The sequence below is a fragment of the Portunus trituberculatus genome, chromosome 34 (genome assembly GCF_017591435.1).
Source record: "Portunus trituberculatus isolate SZX2019 chromosome 34, ASM1759143v1, whole genome shotgun sequence".
In the NCBI taxonomy this organism is placed as follows: Eukaryota; Metazoa; Arthropoda; class Malacostraca; order Decapoda; family Portunidae; genus Portunus; species Portunus trituberculatus.
In genome coordinates, this window is record NC_059288.1 from 7,293,469 (window position 1) to 7,314,316 (window position 20,848).

At 41.3% G+C, this 20,848-nt stretch overlaps 2 long non-coding RNA genes across 3 annotated transcripts in view; one reads left to right on the top strand and one right to left on the bottom strand.

The window, feature by feature from the left end:
- The first annotated feature begins 805 nt into the window (after window positions 1-805).
- Window positions 806-8,331, top strand: LOC123512581. Its single transcript, XR_006677128.1, has 3 exons — window positions 806-2,810; window positions 6,463-6,693; window positions 7,616-8,331. It is a non-coding gene; the product is annotated as an uncharacterized LOC123512581 (long non-coding RNA).
- A 1,862-nt stretch (window positions 8,332-10,193) lies between these two features.
- LOC123512584 overlaps window positions 10,194-20,848 on the bottom strand; it is a 43,971-nt gene continuing 33,316 nt past the window's right edge. For both annotated transcript variants that reach the window (XR_006677129.1, XR_006677130.1), the window contains exons 4-6: window positions 16,755-17,271; window positions 11,611-11,673; window positions 10,194-11,006 (exon numbers count right to left, since the gene is read on the bottom strand). This is a non-coding gene — a long non-coding RNA (uncharacterized LOC123512584). The remainder of the gene's footprint in view (window positions 11,007-11,610; window positions 11,674-16,754; window positions 17,272-20,848) is intronic.

The window sequence follows — 20,848 nt, forward strand, 5'->3', positions numbered from 1 at the left end:
AAGGAGGGAAAAAATAACTTCCATTCACTAAAAAGACAAAAAATAAGATAAGAAAATGTATATACTTGAACACTATAGCCCCTTCAGTACTGGGACACATTTTTTACATTCAAATTTGTGTACGATTAGACCATTTGACATGAGGAAAGGTCTATGGAGGGCAGGAGATTAATGGCCACAGTCTTCACTATTTTAAGCCCTTTCAGTACTGGGACACATTTTTACCTTGAGTTTTGTGTACCATTAGACCATTTTATTGACATTAGCAAAGGTCTATGGAGGTCAGGAGATTAATGGTCACAGTCTTCACTATTTTAATCCCTCACATGAGTTTCTGAAGCTGTATAAAGTCACCAAATAGTAAGCACAGTGAATATCGAAATGCGTCACGGTACTGAAAGGGTTAAAAGATCATTAAATAGATGGGAGTGGTTAGGTGGACTAGATGATTGTTTACGTGGAGTGCTGGGTGGAATCAGATCGTTTTTCAAATATGCAAGTGGAAGTAAAAGTTTGGAATTTGATGTTTTGGTGTGAGTATAAGGAAATAGACTGATAAAGTGGTTTAAACTCGATCTTAACCCCTTCAGTACCATGACGCGTTTCCATATTCATTCTGGTGACTATTTGGTGATTTTATACAGCTTCAGAAACTTATGTGTGTTTGGGGGGCTGGGTTGAAATAGTGAAGACTGTGGCCATTAATCTTCTGAACTCCATAGACCCTTCTTAATGTCAATAAAATGATCTAATCGTTCATAAATCTTAAAGTAAAAATGTGTCCCTGTACTGAAGGGATTAAAATAGTGAAGACTGTGGCCATTAATCTTCTGCCCTTCATAGACCCTTCCTAATGTCAATCAAATGATCTAATCGTACACAAATAACAAGGTAAAGATGTGTCCCAGTACTGAAGGGGTTAAGTGTAAAGAACTTGTGTTGGTGATGAAGACAGGTTTGCGTATATCTAGTCAAGTGTGTAGTGTGTGTGGTAGGGAAACATAAGGTGAATACAGTACATACATTACATCAGCTTGTTTCCCTACCACTCACTCTGACGGCCATATTCAGAAATTATAGAAACGATATAGTGTTTGTCATTAAAATAGAAGGAAGAAGCAAAGTGTGTATTTATGTGAGCTGTAAAGTGGAAATAGTGAAAATTAGAGATGAAATAGTGTTTGTTACTGAAATAGGGAGGAAGAATGAAAAATGAGTGTTTATATGAGATGTCAAGTGGAAATAGTGAAAGTTAGAGAGATGAAATAGTGTTTGTCATTAACTAAAATAGGAAGGAAGAATGAAAAGTGCGTGTTTATGGGAGTTGCAAAAGCGTTCATATTTTTGCTGAAAGATTTATATTTACACAGTTAATTAGATGAAAAGAAAACCCTTATTATGCAACAGTATAAAAGGAAACAGAGCTTACTAAAGGCGACACAGCCAAGATTAGTTAGTTTAGTAAGAAAAAATATCATAAAAAGAAATAAAAAAAAAAATACGTGAAGTGGCCTCCGCACAAGAACCATTAGATAGTTAGGTAGGAGAAAGTGAGGAAAAAAAAAATGTAGATATGAAGATAAAGACCAAAAATGCATTACTAGAACGACCAAGTTATTACGTAGCTGTGAGTGAAAGCAAGAACAGTTATGAGAGAAGAACAAGACGAAAGAGCAATAGAAGCAGAAGAGAGAAAGGGAATAGTTAGTGTAGTTAGCGAAGGAGAGAAGAGGGAATTAGATAGTAAAGGCAGGGGATAAAAGATAATACGAGATAGGGAGGAGTGAGAAAGGAGAGGAAGAAGTATGGCAATCAGACAAGACAAGATAAAGATAAGATAAAGATTTGCTGCGTAGTTAGCGAAGGAGAGAAGAGTCAATTAGATGGTAAAGAGACAAGATAAAAGATAATTCAAGAGAGTAGTAAGCAAGGGAGATGAAAAAGAAGGCAATCTATTTATTTTTCCTTTTCCATCATTTTAGGCCTCAAACCAAAGTTCCTCTAAAGAAATATTAATACAGACGAGTGACTTCAGACGAGTAGAGAACCAGTCCTAGTTAGCATGGCGGGGTGAGGACTGAGGGGTGAGGGTGGTGAGGGGTGAGCTTAAGTGTGTATAATAACCACGTGTACCTCTGCAGGTGTGTCACAGGTGTGTTGTCTCACCTGTGCTGCATCTTAACACAATAAATAACTCTGCTTGTAGTATACACCTGTAGCTTTCTCAGGTGTGTGTGTGTGTGTGTGTGTGTGTGTGTGTGTGTGTGTGTGTGTGTGTGAGGCGTTCTCAATATGTGTGAAAGTATTAGTAGTAGTAATAGTTGTAGCTGTAGTGGTGGTGATGGTGGTGGTGTTGGTGGTGGTGTTGGTAGTACTAGCGGTGGTGATGGTGGTAGCGGTAATAGTGTGCTGTCACTACTTCAATGGTGGTAGTCATTGTAGTAGTAATAGTGGTTGTGGTAGTGGTAGTAGTAGTGGTGGTAGTGGTGGTGGTGCTGGAGAAAAAATAAAAAGGTCTCTCTCTCTCTCTCTCTCTCTCTCTGGCAATAACAACAGCAACAGCAACAGTTTCGAAACCTCCATGAGTTTCGAACCGTGACGTATGAACCTGAATCTTTCTACACCGCTTCTCATTGGACCGACTAAGAGAGAGAGAGAGAGAGAGAGGGTGAGGGGTGTGGGGATGGGGAAGGACCACCACCACCACCACCACGCCCAGCCCTTCAGTAGCCTCAGTACCTCCGTGGCTGTCACTTCGCGTGTTCCTTCGGCGGGAGCGGCGCGCCCTTGCTAGCTGTTGTCTTGGTGAGGTGTGTGCGTGAGTGTGTTCTCTTCAGTGCCTCTTCGTTTTAGTCACAAGCGGGGTTCATGGCTGGCTAGGGCGTGTGTGCGTGCGTGTGTGCGCTCCTCCTGCCTGCTGGTCTGACTTCGGCTGGTCTGAGGTCTGAGGCGGACGGGGAGGAGCATGGCGGGGCGGGGCTGAGCTGGATGGGAGGAGGGGCGTGAGGGGTGGAACCAAGGCCTGGGGTGATGGGAAGTGTTAGGTGTGGCGTGGGGGTGATCGGTAGGAGACAAGGGTTCCATGGATGGGGGGTGGGGTGAGGGTGCGGGTAAGGATGGAGGAGGAGCGGAGAACCCTAAACTGTCATAGATCACATGCCTTACAGCAGAACAACCAGTCAGTAGATCTTAAACGTACTAGTAGAGAGACCCTGGCGGCGGCGGTGGCGGTGGCGGCGGCGGTGGCGGCAGCTTTTGGGCTTTTGAGCTTCTGGGCTGTCATCTTGCTGTCGTCCCCTCCTCACTCATTCTTCACGTATACATAACTAACGTACTGTATTCTGATTGAGACAAGCGTACCTACTATACATATATTGAAGGTTCTTTCATTAATATATATAAAGTCTATACATACATAATATATATACATATGTAAGAAGTAGATCATTATAAAGTTGGATTCTCACAGCTACGTATTATATTCTTATTAGATGGACGTATACTGTGTGTGTGTGTGTGTGTGTGTGTGTGTGTGTGTGTGTGTGTGTGTGTGTGGTAGTCCTTGATGTGGCGTGACTGTGGTAGTAAACTGTGGCTATAGTGTGGTGGTGTGACGTAGCTGTGTCAGTAGGTGTGGCTGTGGTGGTGCGGCGAGGCTGAGGTGCGCCGTGTGCTGTGCTGTGGCGGGTTTGCTGTTGCGGCAGTGTGGGTTGCTGTGCTTGTGGTGGTGTGGCAGTGGCAATAGTGTGGAGTGTGGTAAGCTGTGGCAGTGACGGGACCACAAAACAGAGCGTAGTGTGATGCTGTGAGAAAGGAACACTCCCTCTCCCTCTCTCTCCCTCTCTCTCTCTCTCTCTCCCTCTCCTTCGCCCTCCAAGTGTTCCGTAGATACTTAAAAACCGGGCAACATGTTCGTTCAGCCTTTTCCTTGACGACTGTTGCATGATGGGAGGACGGATGGCGGGGGGCGTGCGTCTGTTGTAGAATTATCGTACGCGTCGTGAATAATCCTTGTTTTTGGTTAATTTGCAGTTTCAACCAATATACCCTATCTTGTATTTCTTTTCCCTGTGTCTAATGAGCTTGGGGGCCTCCTGGGAAAGCGGGATTTTAACCTAACCTAACCTAATCTAATCTAACCTAACCTATCTTGTATTCATTTTTCCCTATATCTAACAAGCTTGGGGACCTCCTGGGAGAACGGGATTTTAACTTAACCTAACCTAATCTAATCTAATCTAATCTAATCTAATCTAACCCCATTTTTCTGAAAGGGTAAAAGTGGGATTATAAATGCTCGTAGACCAAGAATATGTATAATGATGTGTGGTGTCTTGGTTGAATCTGCAATAATATTTTTTTTCCCGTTCCGTGTGGCAGTCAGTCAGTGAGGTTGTTCCTGCTGACGGTGGATATTTTTTTACATGCCTTGCGAATTCATAATGTGGTTGTATTTTCTGCTCATGTTGTTTGTATGGAGGTTTTATTAGTGCAAAATTGTTCCGTGACGCTGCGCCGTGCGAGGCTGAGAAGCGAGTCTTGGATGTTTCGACCCGCTGACAGTCTCGGCTCGTATTCTCAAACCCTTCTGCGCTTCACCTCCACTGTTTCAAAAGGCTTTATTTAAATTTATGCGAGTTTTCAAAGGTGTTTTTACGGTTCTAGAGGCAGAGTGACAAGATTTCTACATTATTAACTGGAGAAACCCTCTTCTTGAAAACCCGGCTGGTCATCTGTGGCCCTTGAAGTCATGGTGCGAGATAAGTAAAGGTCCTAGAGATAGTGACAAGATTTCCACATTATTTACTGGAGAAACACTCTAGAAAACCTGCTAGTCATCTCTGTGGCCTTGAAATGTCATGGGGAGAGAGAAGAGCTATTTTTAATCGTGTTTTTACGATTCTAGAGGCAGAGTGACAAGATTTCCACACTATTTACTGGAGAAACACACTTGGAGACTCGGCTAGTCATCTGTGGCCTTGGAAAATAGTGGTGGTGAGAGAGCAGAGTGGTTCAGAACACGGGCCACTGTTGCCTGCACCGTCTTGTTCTCGTCAGTGTTAATGCAAAGAAAATTTATATGCGCATATATTTTTTTGCTTGTCTTTAGCGTTCACACCAAGAAGATATTTATTTTTCGAGGTTTGTGTCAATTGCCTGAAGAAAAAAATATAATCTGATGTTTCTAATGCCGAGAGATAGAGATACAGGTAAATAAATGTGTTTGACTGTTCACACCCTCACAGGCGTGTTAGCTAAGTATAAGGGACAGGATGAAGGATGAGAGACGCTTGTTTGATGTAAGATGTTATGAAATCTTTGAGCCTTTGAAACCTTTTTACAAAATATGTACAGAGTTTATCTTTTCGCTCTTAAGGAAATTGTACTTGTTTTTTTTTTTTTTTTTTTCTGTCACCCCAGAGACAGACTTACACTTTCGTCAGCCAGCACAACACAACACAAGTTACAACACAACACAACAGTCCAGGTCGTGTTTGCGTTCACACTGACACAATTAACCTTTTCACTGCTGCTGGTCCTTCATTCTCACACTCAGACACCTTCCAAAAGACTCGGCTTGTACTGCATTATCTTAAAAAACACGTGTATTTCTTTCAATCCTATTTACTGCAGATCTTAACACCCTTTTTCTTCATTCCTTTCACTGCAACATCTTAACACTTATTTCCTTCATTCCTTTTATTGCAATATCTTAAAAACCCGTATTTTTTAAATTTCTTGTTCTGCAGTATCTTAAAAAGGCGTATTTCTTTCACTTCTTATCCTTCAGCATCTTAAAAAAACACGATTTCTTTCACTCCTTTTACTGCATTATCTTCAGAAAAAAAAAAAAACTAGTTCTCTTATTCTTGTACAGGATCTTAAAATTACACGTATTTCTCAAACTTAGACAAAAAATAACTTCAATAACAGTTTTCTTCTCCAAGGTCAAGACAAGATTAACCCCAGTAACAGTTTTCCTTCATAAATGCACCAGTGACTTGAAGTGTTGCATGAAAGACAGCAGTGAAGGGGTTAGGCAACACTAAGTTAAGAATCCCACTTGTAACCATTAGTACAAGTGTTACTGATGGTGGTGGGGGTATGGGGCAGGTTAGGAGGGTGTGTCAGGTGTGGCAGGTGTGTCTTGGCTACATCTGGTGAAGTGCGGATGTTAATTTTCTTCGCCCTTCAGACTATTCTTGATATCTCGCTGCTGCCTATACTGGCCTGTCTATTTGACGGCTTTTCTTAATAAACATGTTGCCAAAAAGTCGGTGTTTTGTTTTCAATTAAGGTTCATCCCTCGTGTGTGTGTGTGTGTGTGTTCAAATTGTGTACTTTAACTAGTTCATGTGTGTGTGTGTGTGTGTGCATGTATTTCATTAGTGTTACCTTAACTTAAGTCGTGTGTGTGTGTGTGTGTGTGTGTGTGTCATTCTCTGTATTTCTTGTCCTCAGAGACCGAGGATGAAAAATGTGTCAGGCTGAACCACCACCACCACCTTCACCACCACCACCACCACCAGAAAGAAAGAGGAGAAGCAGAACACACGAACAAACATGAAGGACCACCACCATCACTACCGTAATGAAGGAAGAGGAAGAGGAGGAGGAGGAGGAGGAAGAGTAAGAGTAAGAGGAAGAGTAAGAGGAAGAGGAGGACCGTAAAAAGACCCCCACCAGTAACAAGTAAGATGTAAAGAGAAAGATAAGGGAGTGAATCAGAGGGAGAGGAAACAGGAAACAATAAAGGAAGGAAAGAAGGAAGGGGAAAAAAGTGAAGGGATAGAGAAAGGAAAGAAGAAATTAAAGGGAGAGAGGAAATTTAAAGGAAAAAAAGGAAGAATGGTAATAAATGGGAAGAGAGGAAACAATAAAGGAAGGAAAGGGAAAAAAGTGAATGGATAGAGAAGGAAAGAGAAAATTAAAGGGAGAGAGGAAATTTAAAGGAAAAAAAAGGAAGAACAATGATATGGAGAGAGAGGAAGCGGTGAAGAAAGGAAGGAAGGGATGAAGAAGGGAAGAGGAAATTGAAGGAAGAGAGGAAGTGTAAAGGAAGATGATGAATGGGAATGAAGGTGAAGGGGGAAAGAAAAGGAGAGGAAGGAAAGAGGATAAAAAAGTGAAGGAAAAGAGGAGAGAAGAGGAAAAGAAGGAATTGAGGTGAAGGGAGAGGGGAAGAATAAAGGAGGAGGAGGAAATAGGAATAATGATAAAGGGAGGAAGAGTAAAGAAAAAAACGAGGAAATGGGAGTAAATGTGAAGGGAGAAAGAGAGAGAGAGAGAAGAAATGTGAAGGGAGAAAGAGAGAGAGAGAGAGAGGAAGAGTCAAGAAAAAAGGAAATTTTCCAAGGTTACACACAATTACCTGAGTTCTCACGGCTGATTCTCCTCTTGATGGCATAGAAAACTAATTAATTTGCCTCTAGAACAATAAAAAAAGAATGAAAATAAAATAAAAATGAATTAAAAGTCTCATTTGAGGTGTCGGCTTCCCAGAGTAGTCAGAAATGATCAATAAATGTCAGTCAGGTGTGGGTAATTATCGTAGGAAGCCACAGGTGTATTGATAACTTGATTTTCTTATTTATTTATTTTTCTCCCTCTTTAGCTCCGGCACACCTGCACTTCATACTGCTGTGTGTGTGGTGAATTTGATCATTTTAATCCCTTCAGTAGCATGTTTTTCCATATTCATTCTGGTTACTGTTTGGTGATTCTATACAGCTTCAGAAACTATGTGAAGGATTAAGATTGTTAAGATTCTGGCTATTAATCTTCTGACCTCCATAGACTCTTCCTAATGTCAGTAAAATGGTCTTCTCGTATCCAAAACTCAAGGTAAAAATGTGTCCCAGTACTGAAAGGGTTTAGTTTGATTTACTTATTAATTTATTCTTTTCCTCTTTAGCTCCGGCACACCTGCACTTCATACTGCTGCGTGTGTGGTGAATTTGATCACTTTAACCCCTTCAGTAGCATGTTTTTCATGTTCATTCTGGTTACTGTTTGGTGATTCTATACAGCTTCAGAAACTTATGTGGGGGGATTAAAATAGTGAAGACTGTGGTCATTAATCTTCTAACTTGCTCATGTAAATAAAATCGTCTAATCACACACCCAAAAGTCAAGGTAAAAATGCATCTCAGTACTGAAAAGGTTAACCACTTCAGTACTGGAACACATTTTTATACCATGAGTTTAGGGTACAATTAGGCGATTTCATTAACATTAGAAAGGGTCTATGGAGGTCAGAAGATCAATGGCTAGAGTTTTTACCATTTTAATCCCAACATGAGTATCTGAAGCTGTATAAGAAGAGAATGAGTATGGAAATGCAAGTTTTGTTTACGATTAGACCATTTTATTTAACATTAGAAGGGGTCTATGGAGGTCAGAAAATTAATAGCCAGAATCTTCACTATTTTAATCCCCCACATAAGTTTCTGAAGCTGTATAAAATCACCAAATAGTCACCAGAATGAATATGAGAACACGTCATGCTACCAAGAGATTCAAGTTACTCACCACTAGATTGCTGCCTGTGAGTGTTACGTTGGCTGGATTGAAATGACAGGTTTGTGTGGCCACTTATCTCCCGGCAGGTGAGGTTTGTGTGGCCACTTATCTCCCGGCAGGTGTTCTAAACAAGTGGGGAGTTTTGGGAGAAATTGCTCTTATCTTGGCTGATTGATTTGCAGTGTATAGATCAGCTAGTTAGTGAGTCATTAGGGAGCTGTGAGAGGAGGGGAGGAGGAGTGATTTGTGTGGATGTTTTGGGGTGTTTGAAGTCAGTTTTGTGGGTGTTTTAGTCCTGCAGATAGTAAAAGGGTGCTACATTTAAGAACATTAGGCATATGTACCAGAATAAGATGAGGTAGTGGAAGAGGGTGACTCGGGGAAGATAGTGTAGTTTTGGGGTAATGGAAGAGGTGGGTTTTTAGGGTCAAACTTTAAAGGAATACTGAATTTAAATAACATGAGGAATAATAATAATACACACTGGTTGCCTTGCCCTTTATTTGGTAGCTTTGCCAGGTGTGAACATCAGAACAGATTGAGAGAATTAACACAGAAATAACACATGTATCTGGTGGATGTTGATGATGATGTTTATTGCAGGTCACAGCCATCCATCCACCCACCCATGTACCCGTCCACACAGCCATTCCCACCTGTGACACCACCACCAGCAGTCACAGTACCAAGAAGCCCTTCCCTCCTGTTCCTCTCCTCTCGTCCATGCGGCAACAAGTTATTCTGGTGGAGAGTAGTGCTTGTTTCACTTCTTTGCTGTGATTTGCTACATTTGATGACACTAACTAATTAATGTTATAACAAACATATTAACTTGTATATAACGATTTTCTTTTTAAATGGTAAGATTAAATAGATTATTTATATCTTGTATATAACGATTTTCTCTTTTTAAATGGTAAGATTATTTATATAAAGATTATTTATATCTGACTATTTTCCAGCTTGCAAGAACTGAAACAAGAACAAACAGGAGAGGCTGCTACCACCACCACCACCTCTCATGGCTACAGTAAAAGGAGTGCAGAAAGCCATGTGGTTCCTTCCTGTTCCTCTCCTCACATTCTGGTGCAGCAGTGCATCATGTATCATCACTTATTTTTTTGCTTTGGTACATATCATGAGATTCTTTTGCTATATGAAAATTTCTTTCTCAGCAACACAAGAGGAGTAGGATCCTGGCTGTCCTGGCCTGCCCACCCAACTTTTGAGGAAAAAGGCTTCATAAAACTAATTTTTTAGTTTTAGGAAAATGGAAAAAAGATTGTACAGTTTTAAGTGTCACCAACCAACAATTTTTGTGATGTGCTTCTGGTGAGATGAGTAGTTAGTGAATTTGATTGTCTATCTCATTTCTGTCACAAATGTGTATTTTTCAAGTAATGAATTTTTCAACTTGTGCTTACCTCTCCCCCTCAATGATCTTGGGGGGACCTGTGGGAAATGTGGTTTTCGGGTGGGAAAGCATTAAATCAAGTAATGCACATTGCAAAACGATCTAACAAAATCACAAAAAGTATATATATATGAAAAGACAAACTATACACCTTTGACAGCAGCTGAGGTGAGCGTTGCTGTCATTCTTGAGCAGCACTGCTGACGTTTCACTACATTTTGTATACAGGTTAATAAAATTAGGTTAGTAACCATGGTGAGTCTACAGTGAATTTATTGACAGCGCTGCTATAGTTGACAATGCTACTCAGGTTCAGCATAACCTAACAGTTGTTGTTGCCTCTGTCAAAAGTGTAGTTTGTATCTTCATAGATTTTGTTTTTTGATTTTAGACCTGACTTGCAACGTGCATTACTCAATTTACAAATTAATGCTCACCTATCCAATGCCGGTTTCCCACAGGTCCCCCAAGATTGTTGGGAAAGAGGTAGGCAGAGCTTGAAAAGTACACATTTGTGACAAATGTAGAACATCAATCAGTTTTCATGTCTCACCAGAAACACAAACCACATTGGAAAAAAAATTGGTAAGTGAAACTGAAAATTGACCGAAAGGCCTCAAAAACTGCAGAGTCAAAATACTCTTAAAGCTCTCCAGAGATCTTGTAGAAGAATCTTAATAAAGATTTCTTTTGAAAACTGAACTTGTTTCATTGTTACTCTGCAATCTTGGAAATGCTACCTTGGAAATCTCTGGACAATGAAATCTCTCTCCAGAGATTTCCAAGGTAACTGACTGTACATAAGGTTTTGTGAAGGCCTATTCCCCTTCTTAACTTCCCCGTTTACATATACTCTTCAGTGACGTGGGGGGCTGGCTGGTCATTGAGTGCTCTGTGGACACAGGGCAGGCTGATGATCACCCCACAAATTCTTCAGCTGCTGGGGAAGACTCTCTTGTCCTCCTCTCCAGTGGAGAGGGAGGGAGGGTGGGGTTCCTTCCCACTGGTGAATCGGCATCACATTTTCGTCAACAGTGGTGACGATACATTTCCTCACCCCATCACAAGCCTGTTGAAGAGACAAGAACACGTCTTAATTGTTCAGTTCATCAGTGTCACTGAGATATAAAGCAGTGTTAGATAGAATACACATTGTTTTGATTCCTGACAAACACAGCAAGCTTCCACCAGCCCTGTCACCTCACCACAGCCACAACTAAACACTACACTACAAAATTCAGTCAATATTCCTTCAACAGTAGTGAGTGTGATGATCAGGAAGGAATGGTAAGTTCAGGACAGAGTAGGAGGTGGAGTAACTTGTGTATAGGAAGGAAGGACAAAGTTTAGGACAAGAGGAGCAGCAGATTGTGTATAGGAAGGAAAAATTTTATAGTAGTAGCAACAGCTTTTGTGTATAGAAAGGCAAGAAATAGAGTAGAAAAACTATAGATGCAGGAAACTATGCTGTGAGAAGATATTTTAGCAATTAAGGCAGAGTGTACAGGTGAGCAAAGGAAGTGTGGAAGATTGGTGGTGATTGTGGTGTACATGACAGCAGAGGATGAAAGCAGTAAGAGGACAGCAGGAAACAAGGTAGTCTGAAGAAGATTGTGAGAAAGTATGCTGGTGAGAGGGTGATTGTCTTGGGTATGTGGTTAGTAGCGCCTCACCTGATCTTGACGGTACAGATGGCTCGGGATTGCTCCACAGCCAGGCCTTGGTATTGGCAGCTACTGTGGGGGACAAAAATAAATAGACAAATAAAAAAACAGACTAGAAAAAAAAAGACTAAAAACAGACAAAACAGACTAAACACCATTGTTCCTACTACTAATCCATACATCTAGCACGCAACATTCTCTCCACGAACTCCTTCACAGCTTAAATCATTCTATCACTCATCTCTCCACACATTCCCACCACCAACACTACCCATTCATTCATTCCGTTCCTGTCTTCACCCTGGCACTCCCCAATTCCCTCACCACCACTTGCATCACCTCACTCCTGTCTCTGGCATACTTCACACTCTTAACATCACTTGGTCTACTGTCTCATCCTCTCCCATGTCACACTTCTGGCACACTTTGCTGCGGGACTCAAACCATCTCCTTGCATTCACATTTATACACTGCACTAGCTCGGAAGAAGGTCAAGGTCACCACTCAGGCTGCCACCATACACCACTTTCCTTACATCAGGGCCTCTTTCCCTCTAGAGTGGTATAAAGTACTCTTCTGTTTCATATTCCTCCATATACCTCACCTTTCTGTCTCTGTCTCTGTGTCTGTGTCTCTGTCCCTCCCTCTCTCTCATTTCCTTACATCCCATTTTAAGCCCTCTCCATTTCTAACGACCATGCTCCTGTCACTCTCAACATGCCTCCCCTCAACTCGCTGAAATGCCCAACTAGTTTCCAAACCACTCTTCACCACCACCCTGACACACTTCTTCCCCCACCTGCTACTCCTAACCTCCCACAGAAACACCTTCCTAACTATTCTTGCGTCATTCATTCTCTCTAATTTCGCCTTCAGTCTCAATGTTGATTCGCTCTAATCTAGCCTTGAATCTCGTTGTTGCCTTTACATGCCTCTATTTGAAGGTACTCTATCTCATGTCTCTCCTGAACACTTAATGCTGCATACCTGGTCAATGGTGCATTAACTGCCATTCTAGCTACTCTATTCTGTCCTGTCTATTTTCTCCTGCTTCTCTATTTTTTCCGTATATTTTTTCCTGCTGCTGTCTATTTCTTCTGTCTATTTTTCTCCTCCTCCTGCTTTTGTCTTTCTTCTGTATATTTTTTCCTGCTTCTGTTTATTTCTTCTGCTTCTGTCTATTTCTTCTATTTTTTCTCCTGTTTGTCTATTTTCTCCTGTTTCTGCCTATTTTCTCCTGCTTCTGCCTATTTTCTCCTGCTTCTGTATTTTCTCCTCCTTCTGTCTATTTTCTCTAGTTCATTTTCATTCCACACCATCACATCCACACCATACATGATGCTCAGAACAGCCACACTCTTCCATACATCCCACAGCACATCATCCTTGCTGCACTTCCTAGTCGACCCACCCACTGGCTCACCAAGCTCATCTTTTCATTCTTCACTTTCACACAGCCATTGCGACTCCATATCCCCAGATACTTGTATTCCATCAGCCTGTTGTACCTCATTCTCTCCCAGTCTTCATGTTATCAGTCTGTTGTACCCCATTCTCTCCCAGTTTCCACACACCTCATTCTCTCCCAGTCTCCACACTGTTTCTTCCATCATCTGACCTTATTCACAACCATTACCTTGCTTCTCTCACTGCTAAATCTCACTCCAAAATCTCTTCCATACACATCTACATCACTCAACACTCTGGAGGTCCTCTGCCACTTCACTCATGACTACCACATCATCTGCATACAAGACACACACACACATCATTCCCCAGCCTTACTCTTGCATTCATTCTTCTCATTCTGGCAGCCAGTTCCTCTGTATATAAACTAAAAGAGGCTCGGTGACAATATAACCTAGCTGGACTACTCTCTCAGTCTTTACCCAGTCTGTTTCTATAGCCACTAGTCTGTATAGCTTTGCATTCACATATCTACTTTCCACTATCATATTTTTACACTCATTCCAATCTGACAAGACTGCCTAACATTCCTTCATTTTCACTACCAACACTAGAGCAGAGAAGAGAGAGGGTGGCCTAATATAAGTCTACAAACTAATGAATGGAATGGATGTAGTAGATGGCAAGGCTGGGGTGAGCAGTGATGAGAAGGCTGGGGTGTGTGATGGCGAGGCTGGGGTGTGTGATGGTGCGGCTGGGGTGTGATGGTGCAGCTGGAGTGTGTGATGGCAAGGCTGGGGTGTGTGATGGCAAGGCTGGGGTGTGTGATGGCGAGGCTGGGTGGTGTGATGGTGCGGCTGGAGTGTGTGATGGCGAGGCTTGGGTGAGCAGTGATGAGAAGGATGGATGGTGTGATGGTGAGGCTAACATTGCCATACATTACCTACCAAAATCTAGAACATCTTCACAATAACACCTGATGGAATACTGGTGAACATGTAAATCAATAAAAACACCCTTCAATTTATTAATCTTTGGTGCAGTGACAAGATTGCAAGGCCACAAGCAAGCAAACAATAATCCACACCAAAGCCTGTATCAGTGCAGGTTAAAGAGGAAAGGTTCACATATACCTCGAGGTGAGTCATGCCACGAGGGAAGGCTCAGGGCAGGCCGCTGGGGTCATTCACTCAAGGAAAATCAAATAAGAGGAGAACAGTAACCAAGTGTGGCCTTTCATTTATTATTTACTTTTTTTTTCTCTCACTTTATGTTGCCCTTAGCCAGATTAAATTTCCCTTCTTACATAGAAAAAAAAAAAAAAAAAAAAATTAGTATAAAGGTGTCGCAGAAATATCACTCATGATTCAAAGGTTAACACACACACACACACACACAATGATACTACTACTACTACTGCTGCTGCTGCTGCTACTACTACTATCCCTCGTACACTTCCATTCCTTATACGTCCCTCCCATCACTATCCGTTCCTCATACGTCCCTCCCATCACTACACTATACATTTCAGGCGGGCAACAGCAGGAAATGGCCGGGAAACACAGAACTGAAGGAAATGTTGAGGAGTTGACGCGGTGAGGGACAGGGGATGGTGGGGCAGGGGCTTTGTTGCCGGTCTTGGTGGGCGCCGAGGGGTCTGAACAGGGGTATACATAACTATTGCCTTATTTAACACAGTAATGGCTATTTATCTATTTTGGTGGTTAATTCTGGCTTTGCTTCACTCTCTGGGTCTGGAAACATAGGGGCGTGCAGCCAAACATTGGTGGACTGACCTGGGGGGGGAAGGCACGGCTGAGGTGCCCGTGGCTCAATATTTACGTACGTAATTCATTTTGAAAATCGCCAGAAGAAAAAAGCCGTCCAGACTGAAATGCACTGCACTTTTAAACGCAACACACAGTTTAACTAATAAACAAAATATAATATCGTAACCGAGTGGATTGTTTACTTAGCGATGTCGAACGAAAGGTATGAATTTGAAATTAACGGGGTCACAAACACATCATAATGTCGAGAAGGAATCCAAGCCACACTGCGTTATATTACATTTTCTGAATAAGAAAAATATTTGCTTTCCTGGCAAATAAAGAAAATACAGATCCCTTGTCGTATAAGATTTTTCGTTTTCTATTCTGGTACCGTTGAACATTTTGAATTTGAAAATACGAATAAGTAAACTAAATCTTATGGAATATTATTACTTGGGTCATGTTTTTCATATTTTTCGAGTCTTATATCAAGCACCAAAACAATCCTAGGCGTGCAAATAAAAAAAAAGTTAAAATGTTGGAATGCCGAAAGTGTTATTTCAACGAGAAACAAAAAACAGAGCTAGACACAATCTTATTACGGATTATACCTTGAATTACATTCCTATCAATAAATAAAATACAAAAACAATGCAAACTCCAACAACAAACGAGAAAAAAATGTGGCGTAGAGCCGAAGTAGTTTTTTTGCATCTTATTCTCAACATCCCCATCTCCCCTTCCCTCCCTCCCACACCCCTCCCAACCCCTCCATCTCCACCACCTCCAACACAGCGAGCCCTTAAAACACCTGCAAACACCTGCAAAACACTCGAAAAACACACTAAATCACTTGGCTGCAGGGTGAGGGAAGGGGCGGGGCTAGCGGGGGCTGGTGGGTCGGGGCGCCAGGGTTGTCTTGGTGTGTTTGTTGTTGTTGGTGGTAGTGGTGGTGGTGTATGTACGTGTGTGTGTGTGGGGCGGGGGTTGGTGGCAGTGTGTGTGTGTGGGGGGTTGGTAGCAGTGTGTGTGTGTGTGTGTGTGTGTGTGGCGGTGGTGGTGGTGGTGATGAGATGGCATATAATGTACCGGGAATGGTGGTGTAACTTCACGAGAGAGAGAGAGAGAGAGAGAGAGAGAGAGAGAGAGAGAGAGACTGACTGTGGTAAATGTTGTAACCACCGCTACCACAAATGCTCCCCAAAAAGTAAATAAGCAAAAATGTAAAATGTTCTGATGTGCTTAGGTTAACATTCCTCCTCCTCCTGCATCACTCCTGTTTATTTACAGCTAACTAAAATAATCAAGAACAAAACGAGACCAAAGCAGCTGCCACCCTGTAACCTCTTCGCCCTTCCTCTCTCCCACCACTTCAACCTACACAAATATAACCTTTTTTTTCAAACAGTTATTGATGGAAGCTGAAATTCCGAACAATAAAATAGATAAATAAAAATAAATAAAAATTCCCCCCAAAATAATAAAAAAAAAAAAATCCCCCCAGACGCAGATTTCAATGAGTGAATCCCGAATATGTTCAGCAAAATCCGGGAAAATGGCGTTAAACTGGGTCCATTCCAAGCAGACTTCAGATTATCTCTTGTCTGTACTCTTCCACCAGTTCAACCTGCCAGAAATGACACTTTCTCAAATCAGTTATTGATGGAACCTCAAATTCCGGACACAAACAACTTACGAACATTCCCTAACGGAGATTTCGTCATGTGAATTCCGGATATGTTTAGGAAAATTCGGATGTATGGCAAACCTATATAATTTCCATCTATCACTATATGTGTGTGTGGGGGGGAGGAAGAGGGCGGTGCTAAGCTTGGCGGTGGGCGGCGAGTGGTTGGTGGCGGGGTGGGGAAGAATCTGGAAGCCGAGGAATCTAGGGTAAGCATAGCGGTGTGATGCATTAATTCTGTGTGTGTGTGTGTGTGTGTGTGTGTGTAGACAAGACAAAACACTTACAGCGAGCCGCGGGGTGAACATGCAGTGTACGGGCGGCGCCTCCGACAGCTGTGAAGGTCCGAGGGAAATGGTACACTGACGTCTGTCCCGCATGACTCAGGGTTCATGGAGCATCATCTGAAACACTTCTGAACCACACCTCCACTCTTTCCAGCAGGCTTCAGTACACGTTAGGTGGAATTGGAAGGATGTTTTTGTGGGTCTAGTGATAGATCAAGATTTCTACACTGCTATCAGGACAAAAAACATTCTTGAGAACCCGCCTCACCTCTGTGGCCTTTGAAAATAGTCGTGGTGAATGAGAGAAAGAGAGCGAAGCATTTCTGAATTCGGGCTTGAACCAACCACTGCTTCCACTGACAATCATCGTACATTGTCACGTTAGCACTGTATGTGTGTGTGTGTGTGTGTGTGTGTGTGTGGAGATGCAGAATGTTATGTAAGGATCTGAACACGTCCGAGACACTGCTCCCTCACCACGACGCGTTCACAGACCACTGGGATGATGCGCCAGATTCTGAAATGCGTTACTTTTATTAATAAAGTAAAAGTTTGGAAATTAATGTTTTGGTGTGAATATAAGTACCATGACTGGTTTCCATATTCATTCTGCTTAGTATCTGGTGACTTCATACAGCTTCACAAACTTATGTGACGGATTAAAATAGTGAAGAATCTGGCTATTAATCTTCTGACCTCCATAGACTCTTCGTAATGTCAATAAAATAGTCTAATCATACACAAATCTCAAGATAAAAAATGCATCGCAGTACTGAAGAGGTTAACTATCAATAGAGTCGTTAAAATGCTCCTAAACACCCTTGTAACTAAATGAATAGTATATCTTGAGAGTAGTGGGGGTGTTGCAAAGTACAGTTCGTAATGGCAATAATCTACAGTTAATAATTGCGTAATAAGGCGAAGTCCTGTGTCTGCATCCCCTTTACTCTCTCACCACGACTGTTTTCCAAAGCCATAGGGATGATTAGCCGGGTATCCAAGTGTTTCTCCAGTTAATAATGTAGAAATCATATCAATCTGTCTCTAGAACCGTAAAAAACACCTTAAAAAACTCGTATAAACTTCAATAAAGCCTTTTGAAAGAGTGGAGGTGGGCAAAATCACATCAGTCTGTCTCTAGAACCGTAAAAACACCTTAAAAAACTCATATAAACTTCAATAAAGCCTTTTGAAAGAGATAAACACATACTTGTCTTGTCGCCTCAAACTATCGTGACTCGTGAACAATGATAGCTGTTACGTGGGACTCAACCTCTAAAATTGTCTTGTTCCACCACGTACACTTGAGAAATTTTGTGTTTAACCCCCTTCAGTGACAGAACACGTTTCCATATGCATTCTGGTGACTATTTGGTGACTTTATACAGCTTCAGAAACTCATGTGGGGGTATTAAGATTGTGAAGACTCTGGCCATTAATCTTCTGACCTCCATACTCTTCCTAATGTCAATAAAATGGTCTAATCGTACACAAACCTCGAGGTGAGAATGTGTCCGGTACTGAAGGGGTTAAGTAACTATGGTACAAATTAATGATCGTGTCTCTGCTTCTTTGCTGATTGAAAGGCATGAGAGAGATGAAAGACTCAAGGAAAAACAATGCTAATGATAGAACCAATCGATTAACACACACACACACACACACACACACACACACACGGCGGCGTAGATGAGTCCATGGGTCGTCAGTGCAGGACTTTTGAGTGCAGACAAGGACTTCAAGATAAAATGATACGAAAACAAAGCATAAACAAATAACATATGATAAGAATACACACACACACACACACACACACACACACACACACTTCGTCTATGATTATTTTCCTTACAGTAAATAAACAACAACAACGACAACAACAACAACAACAACAACAACAACAACAACAACAACGACAACAACAACAACAACGACGACAACAACAACAACAACAACAACAACAACAACAACAACATGATTTAAGAATACGTAACAAAACTTTAGGCCCAAAATAAAACAAGTTAATTTCAACGCAATAATAAATAAATAAATAAACACCCAAAACACCCAAAAACCCCCCAAAACACCAAAACCACCCCAAAAACACCCCAAAACACACAAAAAATACCCAAAACACCCAAAAACCATAACACCAAAACACCAAAACCACCAAAACCATCTCAAAACACCCAAAACACACAAAAACACCCAAAATACCCAAACACCCAAAACACCAAAACATCTCAAAACACCCAAAACACCTCCACACAAAAAACACCAAAAACACCTCAATAACACCCAAAACACCCATAAAACACCTCAATAACACCCAAAACACCCAAAAAACACCAAAAAACACAAAAACACACAAAAAAACACCCAAAAACCACTAAACACTCCAAAATACCCCAAACACACTCCCTGTAAAAGAATGCAAAAGAAAAAAAAAAAAACGTGAAAAAAGCGAACAGAGAGAGAGAGAGAGAGAGAGAGAGAGAGAGAGAGAGAGAGAGAAAGCACTTTATTTATTCCATCGTTACCCTCGTCTCGTCCGCTACGCATTTATTAATCGTAACTTACTGCGCAGGAGATGACGTGCTTGCCAAACACTCATTAACTGATGCTCTAGACCGAAGAAGGGCCACTGTCATGCGTGTGTGTGTGTGTGTGTGTGTGTGTGTGTTCTTGTCGTCAATGGTAGACTTAGTGGTTTAGTGTATCAAGCTTCATAGAGAGAGAGAGAGAGAGAGAGAGAGAGAGAGAGAGAGAGAGAGAGAGAGAGAGAGAAACAATGTGAATAGGAAGTAAACTTGTTCCCTCTTGTTTTTGTCCCGCTAGCACTGAAGAAAATGCTTAAAAACACAGGGAAGAAGAAAAATGGAGTCAATACGAGCCAGAAACACAGAAAAAAAATGAAAAATAGACTAAATACGAGGTTTATTTTGAGTAAGGAGGCGTAATAAGTCGTAATATGAATGAAAACATACTTGTTCTTCTGTGTTGACGTCTCCCTAGCACTGAAAAATGCCTAGAAACAGGAAAAAATCAATTAAAATGAGAGAGAAGGTGAATTTTGTGTAACGAGGCGAAGGAAGATATAATGTAAATCAAAATTGACTTGTTTTGTTATTTTTATCCTCTAACACTGAAAATTGACTAAAAGCACAGGAAAAAGAGAAAAAAAGGAGACAGAAGATTAATATTTGTGTAACGAGGCGAAGAAAGGAGAAATGTGGACGAGAGAGAGAGAGAGTAAGAGAGATAGAGAGAGACAGTAAAATTTAATACAACGTTGACTATATCTAACAGACATGCCAAGACGCACTTTAAATAAGAATAAAATCGTTCAGTCTTCTCGTTGTCTAGTCTCTGTGTTGCTTCACTCTTTCTTCATGACACTGTAAAAATAGTTCGCTTGGAGACACAGCGGAGGAAAAACAGAAGGAAGAAAAAAGTCCTGTTTATTTGGTCTAAGAAGGAAGAAAAGGGTGAACAGAAGGAAGGAAAGGAAACAGAAGGAAGGAAAGGGTGTCTGGGAGGAAAAATAGTTGTGATCTTATGGGCAAAGGAGGAAAAAAAATGTTGAAGTTGTTATCTTGTATGGTTATAGGAGGAAAAAATTGTCTTGTGCTTATTTGGGAGGAAAAATAGTTGTCTTCTTTTATGCTAATGTTAATCTTATATTTATGGGGAGGGGAAAAAAAAATCTTATACTTATGGGAGGAAAAAGTTGTCCTTATACATATTTGGAAGGGGAAAAAATTGTGTTCCCTTATTGTTATTGGAGGAAAAAAGTTATCTTATACTTATGTGAGGAAAAAATATGTTCTGTTATGGTTATGTGAGGGAAAAGTTGTCACATGCAGATTTGTGAGGAAAAAAGCTGTTCTCTTATTTCAATGGGAGGGAAATTGTTATGGTAATGGTGATGTGGTGAATTGTGAAGTGAGTGTGGTGATGTGGTGAATTGTGTAGTGAAGAAGTGACTGTTTGGTCGTTTAGTGTTTATTTAGGAGGAGGAGGAGGAGGAGGAGGAGGAGGAGGAAGAGGAAACGAGAAATAAAGGAGAAAGAAGAAGAGGAAAAAAGATGAAG